This window comes from Neofelis nebulosa, chromosome 6 (genome assembly GCF_028018385.1).
Source record: "Neofelis nebulosa isolate mNeoNeb1 chromosome 6, mNeoNeb1.pri, whole genome shotgun sequence".
Classification (NCBI taxonomy): Eukaryota; Metazoa; Chordata; class Mammalia; order Carnivora; family Felidae; genus Neofelis; species Neofelis nebulosa.
This window is the reverse complement of record NC_080787.1, coordinates 94,890,950-94,899,017: the sequence shown is the minus strand read 5'-3', so window position 1 is coordinate 94,899,017 and position 8,068 is coordinate 94,890,950. Positions and strand designations below refer to the sequence as shown.

The window sequence follows — 8,068 nt, the reverse complement described above, 5'->3', positions numbered from 1 at the left end:
ATAAACCATGAAAAGCAAGAATAAAGTGAGGATACAAAGAAGCAAGAAGGGATCAAAAAAAGCTGATAGAATTAGTGGGGTCACTCTTTGCTACAAGTTTTGATGTAGCTGGGGTAATGAAGAGAGTGAATGAGTTGAAAGGTAGCATGTGAGGGTTTAAGAGTTAGTGATACTTGAATTTAAAATTATAGAGAAAATGTAGCTTTGGACAATGATAAAGCCTATGACCTCATTGTTAAAGATAGCCACTAGCCACATGTGTCTGTTTAAATTTAAATTTTAATTAATTAAAATTAGCTGTCATGGTGGGTTTGCTGAAGAAGACCACTGGCCTTGTGTGATTGGCTATATGTGAGAGTCCACATGAGAGGCTTAGAATATTGTACACAAAGATTCTTGATGATCTTGAGCAAATTCCTAAAAATGCAGCATATAGAAAGTATACAGTATAGATTACAAATAAAACGTTGGGTGTGGTTAAAGCAGAACCGGATGTTAAGAAATTTTAAAAGACTAACTTCAGGGTGGCCAACTAGAAGAGGTGATTCTTCTGGCTGAAAATGAACTAAATCGGGCAAGAAAATGATACAGTGGAAATCATGGAAGCCTTTAACAGAAGAGCCTCTCGCCATCCAATGGAAATGGCCAATATCATTATTAAATGAAGAGTGTGTTGATGCGAAACTGATTTAATTACATGTTCTGTTATATGAAAAAAACTAAAATCCAGTTTCTCAGTCACATCAGTCACTTTTCTAATGGTCAATAACTACATGTGTCTGATGGCTACCATATTGGGCAGTGCAGATACAGAATATTTCTGCCGTTACGAGAAGTTTTGGTAGAACAGTGCTGGAGGAAGTCTGGGAGTAAGTGATGGAGGTAGGTAGAGGACAAGATGGTTAGAGGAGTGAAGGTCAAGGGAGAAAGGGCAGGGTATTTGAAGTATCATTGATTTGGATATTGAAATCATCAGTAATGATCACAGGAATAGTTCTGATGAGAGTGACAATGAGAGTCTTCAAGGAATGGGCTGGGAGTGGTGACACAGGAAGAGAAAGAAAGGTTAACAAGTGGTAAAGTCTGTTGGCATAAACTTTAAAGTTCAAGGGTTTTAGGAAGGAAAAGTGAATATTGATATCTGGAAGCAGCAAGAATACCTACTCCATCTCCAGGTCCAGTGGCAGTTATGGTGAAGGAGAGAAATAGCCATCACATGAGAGGTCTGCAATTCTCTAAAGGAAAAATTCAGAGAAGAAGCTGTTAACAAACTAAAAGTTCACAGGGGTACAGTGGAAGGGTTTTTATTTGGGAATGTACATAGCAATTTGGAGATGAGAAATGATACGGGATGACCTCCAAGCTCAAGGCTTTTTGTAAGGGCTGATATAAATAGAGGTGAAAGGCAAGTTGGGGTTAAGCCTAATGGTCTCCAAGGAATATTGCGGTGCTGTGGCTGTGTTATTTGTGGGGTAGATGAGTGGGATTTTCCTGGGATCCTCTTTTTTACTTCTTCCTATGAAGGTGTGGATCAGGGAAGGTCTTATCAAATGCATAATTCCTGTTTTAAGGATGATAAATCTAATACAGAGAGAGGTCATATAACTTGCCTATGGGCACACAGCTAGCAAAGCAAAACTAGGGTTCCAACCTTTGTAGTTTATTGTTCTTGCAAGTACATCAGAGGAGGCAGGTAGAATACAATAGAATCTGTCCCAGCTCTCTGCCTCTTATCCCAAAAGGTTTCAGATGTTGCTGTAAACTGTGAGGGATAAAGCCCTACAGATCAGGCTGGGAATGCACAGGACTGAAGAATATGGAGCAACTAGGATTGAGCAGATTTGCTTCCTCAGCAAACCCTTGAGAAAAGCCTTTGTCTGGAGCCAGAAATCGGAAACAGCTGCCTCTCAGTGGGGAAACCAGCTTAAAAGCAAGCTGAAGGCTCTTCCTCTCAGACTTTATCAGAGTCCAAGGAAAACCCCAGAACTTGATCATATCCCTTAAGAGTGTTCTCAATAGAACCTAAAGGATATTTTTCACCAAGGGCTCATTTCTTGTAATAAGTAAAACTAAAGACAAAAACTTCTAGTAATGACCGTACATCCATAATGATAATATCTTCCTAGTTATTCCTTCTATGGTAGAATCTATACCTACTAGCTATATTCTCACTGTCTATGTAAATGTAAATGTTTAGTGCCTTCCAAAATGGGAAATGGAGATTATTCCTAAGAACATTGTATTCATGGGTTGTTTTAATCAATGAGAAGATAGAGTTAACTTGTATACATCACAGGATTCAAGCAAACTTTGTAAACTGGTTCAGAATGTCAAATAGGGCTTTATAGTTTTTTTTTTTTTTCAATTCAGCACTGAAACATTCTGATTGATTCACTTCATCATAAAATAAGTTGTTGGAAACAGAATTAGGGTTGTTTCCTTAATGGGCTCTGCCTAGAGAAGTCATCAGTGTCATAGAAAGCTACTATGGAGGACCTTTAGAAACTGACCAGGGTGCCAATAGATTTTTCCTCCTTTACTTTAAAGCAGTGGTTCTAATTAGCAAAGTTTTCAAATTTATTATTGCAGGATTTCAAATTTCTTAAAGCTTCAAGAGCCGACATTCATTAGGAATATGGACACTGCTGACCACCTACCTTTTACATTCCTTCCTACCAAAGGATCACGTGGACTGTTGGAGCACGGCTGTCACGACCTTGTTTGCATGTGCACTGTTGGAGAGCACACAATAGAGGTAATAGAATTCAGTTATGGTTTTTAATTCTGTAAATTAATGGCTGAAGCAATAAGTTTAAAATGAAAAGGAAATAAAAGGAGAGGAAGCTAGAATCAAAATACAGGCCCATATTCTGTATCCTAAAGGAAAGTGTGAGAATTGAAAAATAAACTTTTATTTTGCAGTCTATTGTCCTGACAAACTTTTAATATATAACTGTTTTAATCTGCTGCCGGATCAGTGTCCCTTTGTAAACATATGTTAAATCTGAGTGCAAAGAGATGAACAATAGCAATACATCACTTAGCTGCATCAACATTTTATGTAGTTGATCATGTAAAAAATCAGAAGCAGATTTAGCCTTTTCTGTGGACTGTAGGGACTAAGGGTCTGTTGACCACATTTCTGCTTTACAAACAGAGCTATCCAACCAAGACTTGTTTACTAACTGGAAATGTGGTCAAACACACTGTCCTTGATATTTTATTTGCTCTTCTAGGCCGACAAATTGATAACTTTGGAGCTATTTTAACAAAACTAGATACATATATAATTAGGAAAATAGAAGAAAAGAATCTGTGATATGGAAATGAATGATATCTGAATTAGAAATTGTTATTTTGGTGGGTAAAACAGAAGAAATGTAGTAATGTCCATATTTTCCAATATTTACCCTTTATATTATTTTACTTAATTAATTTAAGTTTTTTAAATGTTTGTTTTCGAGAGACAGAGCACGAGTCAGGGAGAGGCACAGAGAGAGAGGGAGACACAGAATCTGAAGCAGGCTCCAGGCTCTGAGCTGTCAGCAATGAGTCTGTTGTGGGGCTCGAACTCATGTACTGTGAGATCATGACCTGAGCCGAAGTCAGATGCTTAACTGACTGAGCCACCCAGGTACCCCTAATATTTACTCATCTTAAAGCAAGACATAGGTTTCATATTTATATGCACTTCATTATATTTTTAACACTACAATAGGGGAATTAGGAATTAAGATCCAATTTTCAGAAGCCAGAATTTTGGAAATTGGTCTCAATTACATGAGGGTAAATTTAGGATTTGCAGATCTTTTTCACTTATTTCTCCTCATTCTATACTTATAATAACTATTACAGAGAGTCAAGGTTTATATCCTCCTCACTTCATAAACGAATAAAAAAAGGTTCAGAGTAATTTTATGGCACAGCAAAAACAACCTTACACAAAGAGTTCCACAAACTGAATTTCTATTAATATATAATGTCTTTGGTAATTCAGTTAACACCTACATGCTTCTGTTTCCTCATTTGTAAAATCAGGAGCAGGAATTAATTTTGAAATCTATGAGGTCCTTGCAATTAAAACAAACAAACAAACAAACAAATAATAGTTTCTTGACAAACCAGGATCTCATTAAATTCACTGGTGGAACAAGGACAGTACTCAGGACTCAGAATGGACTATTATCCAGATGATGAAACATGTCTGAAATCAAAAGCTGACCTGCAGAAGATGTATAGTTGTCTGCTTTTTTCCTTTACTTAGAGTCATCAGAAACATACAAAACTTATAATCTATCTTAAAAATATATCTTCCTACCAAAAAAAGATAAATTTTGTTCACTTAGCAAAAACCGCTAAAAATACTAATCTGATAATTTTATGCCTCAAGTTAACATATACAGGAAATGATAATGATAAAAAAAATTTATAAATATCACCCTGATTAAACTCACTCATTACTTCGTCCGAAGCAACTAAACATTTGTAAGGAAAATTATGCGACTGAATATACTGGGTTGAATGGTATTCTCCTCTAAAATTCATGTCCACATAGAACCTGTGAATGTGAGTTTTTGTAGGTGTCTTTGTAGGTGTAATCAAGGTAATATGATGTCATACTGGATTAGAGTGGGCCCTAAATTCAGTATGGTTGGCATCTTAGAAGAAAAGGGAAATTTGGACACAGACACAGATGGAGGGAGGTATGCCATGTGAAGATGGAGGCAGAGAGAGATAGGAGTGATACATCTATAAACCAAGGAACACTAAGGGGTGCCAGCAACCACCAGAAGCTAAGGGAGAGGCATGGGACAATTTCTCCTTCAGAAATCCGAGAAGGAACCAACACTGCCAACACCTTCGTTTTGGATTTCTGACCTCCAGAACTGTGAGAAAATTAATTTTTGTTGTTTTAAGCCACCCATGTTGTAGTACTTTGTTATGGAAGACTTAGGAAACTAATACATGGACAGTCTGACCAAACAATATTAACAACTACTCATTTCAATTGAACTCTCAACACAGACCTGCAATTTTTCTCTCTGACTCTTCTATAAAATTATTATCCATCTCCTACATTCCCCTCCAAACCTTCATTGCAGCTAATAACATGCTTCATTCCTACTCAAGACAGGAATCAGACAGGAATTCTCTCATCACCCATCAGCAAATATACTCTGCTGCTGTTGCCACCAGTTTCCATATTATGCCATATCCTTGATCATCCAAAAGATGGCATGATCCTACCTTTTCTTTTGAAGGCCATCCTGTGATTTGTGTCCTGGATTCTGCACCCACATATATTCTCAAGCATTCTGATCCTGTCGTTAAGCATCTCCTTCTTAAAAAAAGAAAAGAAAGAACTTTCCATCCCATGTCTGTCTTCAGTTACAGTCCCATTTCATCATTTATCTTCAAAGTAAAAGTTCCTGAGTAATCTGAGCTTGTTTCTATTTCCCTATATCACCTTCTTGACATACTCCACTTGGCATCTCTCCCCTCCATTCCATTGGAATTGTTCTTGACAAGGTAACCAGCCTGTTCCACATTGCTTAGTCCCGTGTTCCTGTTTTTCTCTTTTCTTCTTGATTTCTCAAGAGCATTTCATACTTGTAGACCAATATCACTTTGTTCAATATCACTTTTATTATGATGATTTAAAGCGCTTTTATCACTGTTTTTGTTGTCATGATTATTTTAATGTTGGTACTACCATGTTTTTCTGCTTTTCTTTTTCAGTATCCTTTATGAGATATCCCTTGTCTTGCTGATTTCTAAATGTTGGAGTGATCCAGTTTAAATCTTCTCTCATACTACCAAGTGAATTAATCCAATGCCATGTCTTTAAAACACCATCTATATGCTTAAGACCTAAAAATATTTTATCTTCAATTCTTACTTCTCTTATAAGCTCTAGACTCTTATACTCAATTCCACTTGAATATCTAATAGGACCATGTCCCAAACAGAACTCCAAACCTATCTGAAACCTTTTACTTTTAGTCTATCCCATATCATAAATAGCAGCGACATCTATTCCATTGTTCAAGTCAAAACCATGAGTCACTCATGATTCTCCTCTTTTTCTCACCACTGCCCCCATTGCAAATTCATTGCCAAGTTAGCTCTCCTTCTAAAATATATCCAAAATCTATCCATCTCTTCATGTTCATTGCTATGACCTTGACCTAAGCCTCTATTATCTCTCATCTAGCCCACTGCCATAACAGATTAAATTGTATCTTTGCTTTCTGCTCTTCTCCCCTACAATCCACTCTCCACATAGCACCAAAGTTACCTTACACAGCATCTCCCTGCTTCAAACTCTCTGATATGTGATCCATTCAATGAAGTTTGTCATACTCAACTCCTTACAATGGTCCTACAGAGTCTACTCATCTAACTTAATTTCCTATCAAGTTCAGCCTCTGTCACAATGGCCCCATTGTGAAAAATATTGCTTGGTTTTTTTCCCTTTTTTCCTAAATACACAATGTTCCTTTAGCCCTCATGGTCTTAGTACTCATTTTCTCACTTTGCCACACTTCTTGTTACTTCTGCCTAGAGTTCTCTTGCCCTAGATATTCATGTGGTTGAATTATTGTCATCTTTCAGGTCTTAGTTCAGTTATTGCCTTCTCCAAGATGGCTTCCCTAAACCATCTAACCCCACCTGCTATGATCCATCATGTTTTCCTGTTTCCTTTTCTTCTTAGCATGTATCAGTATCTGGTTCACTATAATATAAGCCCCATAAGAACAGGGACCATGATGTCTTTATTTATCACTTTACTCCCAGGACCTGACATAGATTAAGCAGACAACAAACATTTATTGATAAAAGTCTTATTATCTCACAAGTACTATGCAAAATACAACTGATTTAGTCACAGAGATATTATAATTTCTTACATGTAAAACATGTATTTATCTCATATTCTTCATATCATATATGATATAAATTGTGAACTATGTCCATTCATAATTACAAGTTAAAATATTATAACAATTATTTCTACAAACTTATAAACTTCAAACTTTTCTTTTTTTTTTCTTCCACAAATAGAATTTCACAATTAGATACAAGGAATACAATGGTCACTGCAGATGACCAATTTTCAGAGGTAAGCCTCTGTTGTTTTTCTGGTCATTGGGCAGCCAATCCAGAAGACAGCAATTCTATCTAATTGTGCTCAAAAGGACCAGAGCTTTTAGTTCACATACTAATAGTGCATTGGCCTTTTCACTGTCACCAAGACAAAATTATTGGGGATATTCATTATATTCTAATTATTTCTCCCTTTTCCCAAGATTACTTGTTTGTGATTGTTTAAGGCTCTGTCAGGTGCTCTATATTCAACTTTCTCCTATAATATCTGATGGGAGCATAGAAAAGAGAAAACTACGTATTGTTTTTTTCTGGGTCCTTATATTGCTTTGTGGATTGAACAAGGAACAAAACTTTATTGAAAACTGTTATATGCAGACACTCTGTTGGGTGTGCATAAAATTTTGCATAGTTTACTTCATTAAATTCTGCTAAAACAATCCTTTAGGGAAGATGTGGAGATTAGGTGTGGTCTTCAGATGTTAGGTGATTGTTGAGCCTAATGCTGCTTACTTCCAAAGTTCACACTCTTTTCACTCTACTCTCAGAGAACAACTCTGATAACAAAGAAATAACATTTTTAAAGTGACATGTATTAGGTCAGATAGGAGGCTTTCTCCTGGCTGAGCATATGCTTTGATAATATGCTTGGTTTCACATCAGTACCATCAAGGAATTTTTAAAATAGTGTTCCCCTATTTTCTATAAAGTTGGTTATATTCCAGAAGGACAACTCTGAAACATTTTGAAAGTAAACTAATTTTCAGGGCCTTATCTCAGCATATTGTTGAAATATCCCATTTATGTCAGTTTTCTTACACTGTTTCTTACAGACAAGAACAACAAAAAGCAGGGGGTTTTTTGTTGTTGTTGTTTTTGCTTTTTTTTTTTTTCCTGGTTGAAATACCTTTTAAACAGAAAAGAATCCTAACTTCGAACTCCATTGACCCTATGTAAACTC

General features: G+C 36.3%; 1 pseudogene; it reads left to right on the top strand.

Annotated features, from left to right (window-relative positions):
* The first annotated feature begins 208 nt into the window (after window positions 1-208).
* LOC131515456 (NADH dehydrogenase [ubiquinone] 1 alpha subcomplex subunit 5-like) lies at window positions 209-693 on the top strand (annotated as a pseudogene).
* The last annotated feature ends 7,375 nt before the right edge of the window (window positions 694-8,068 follow it).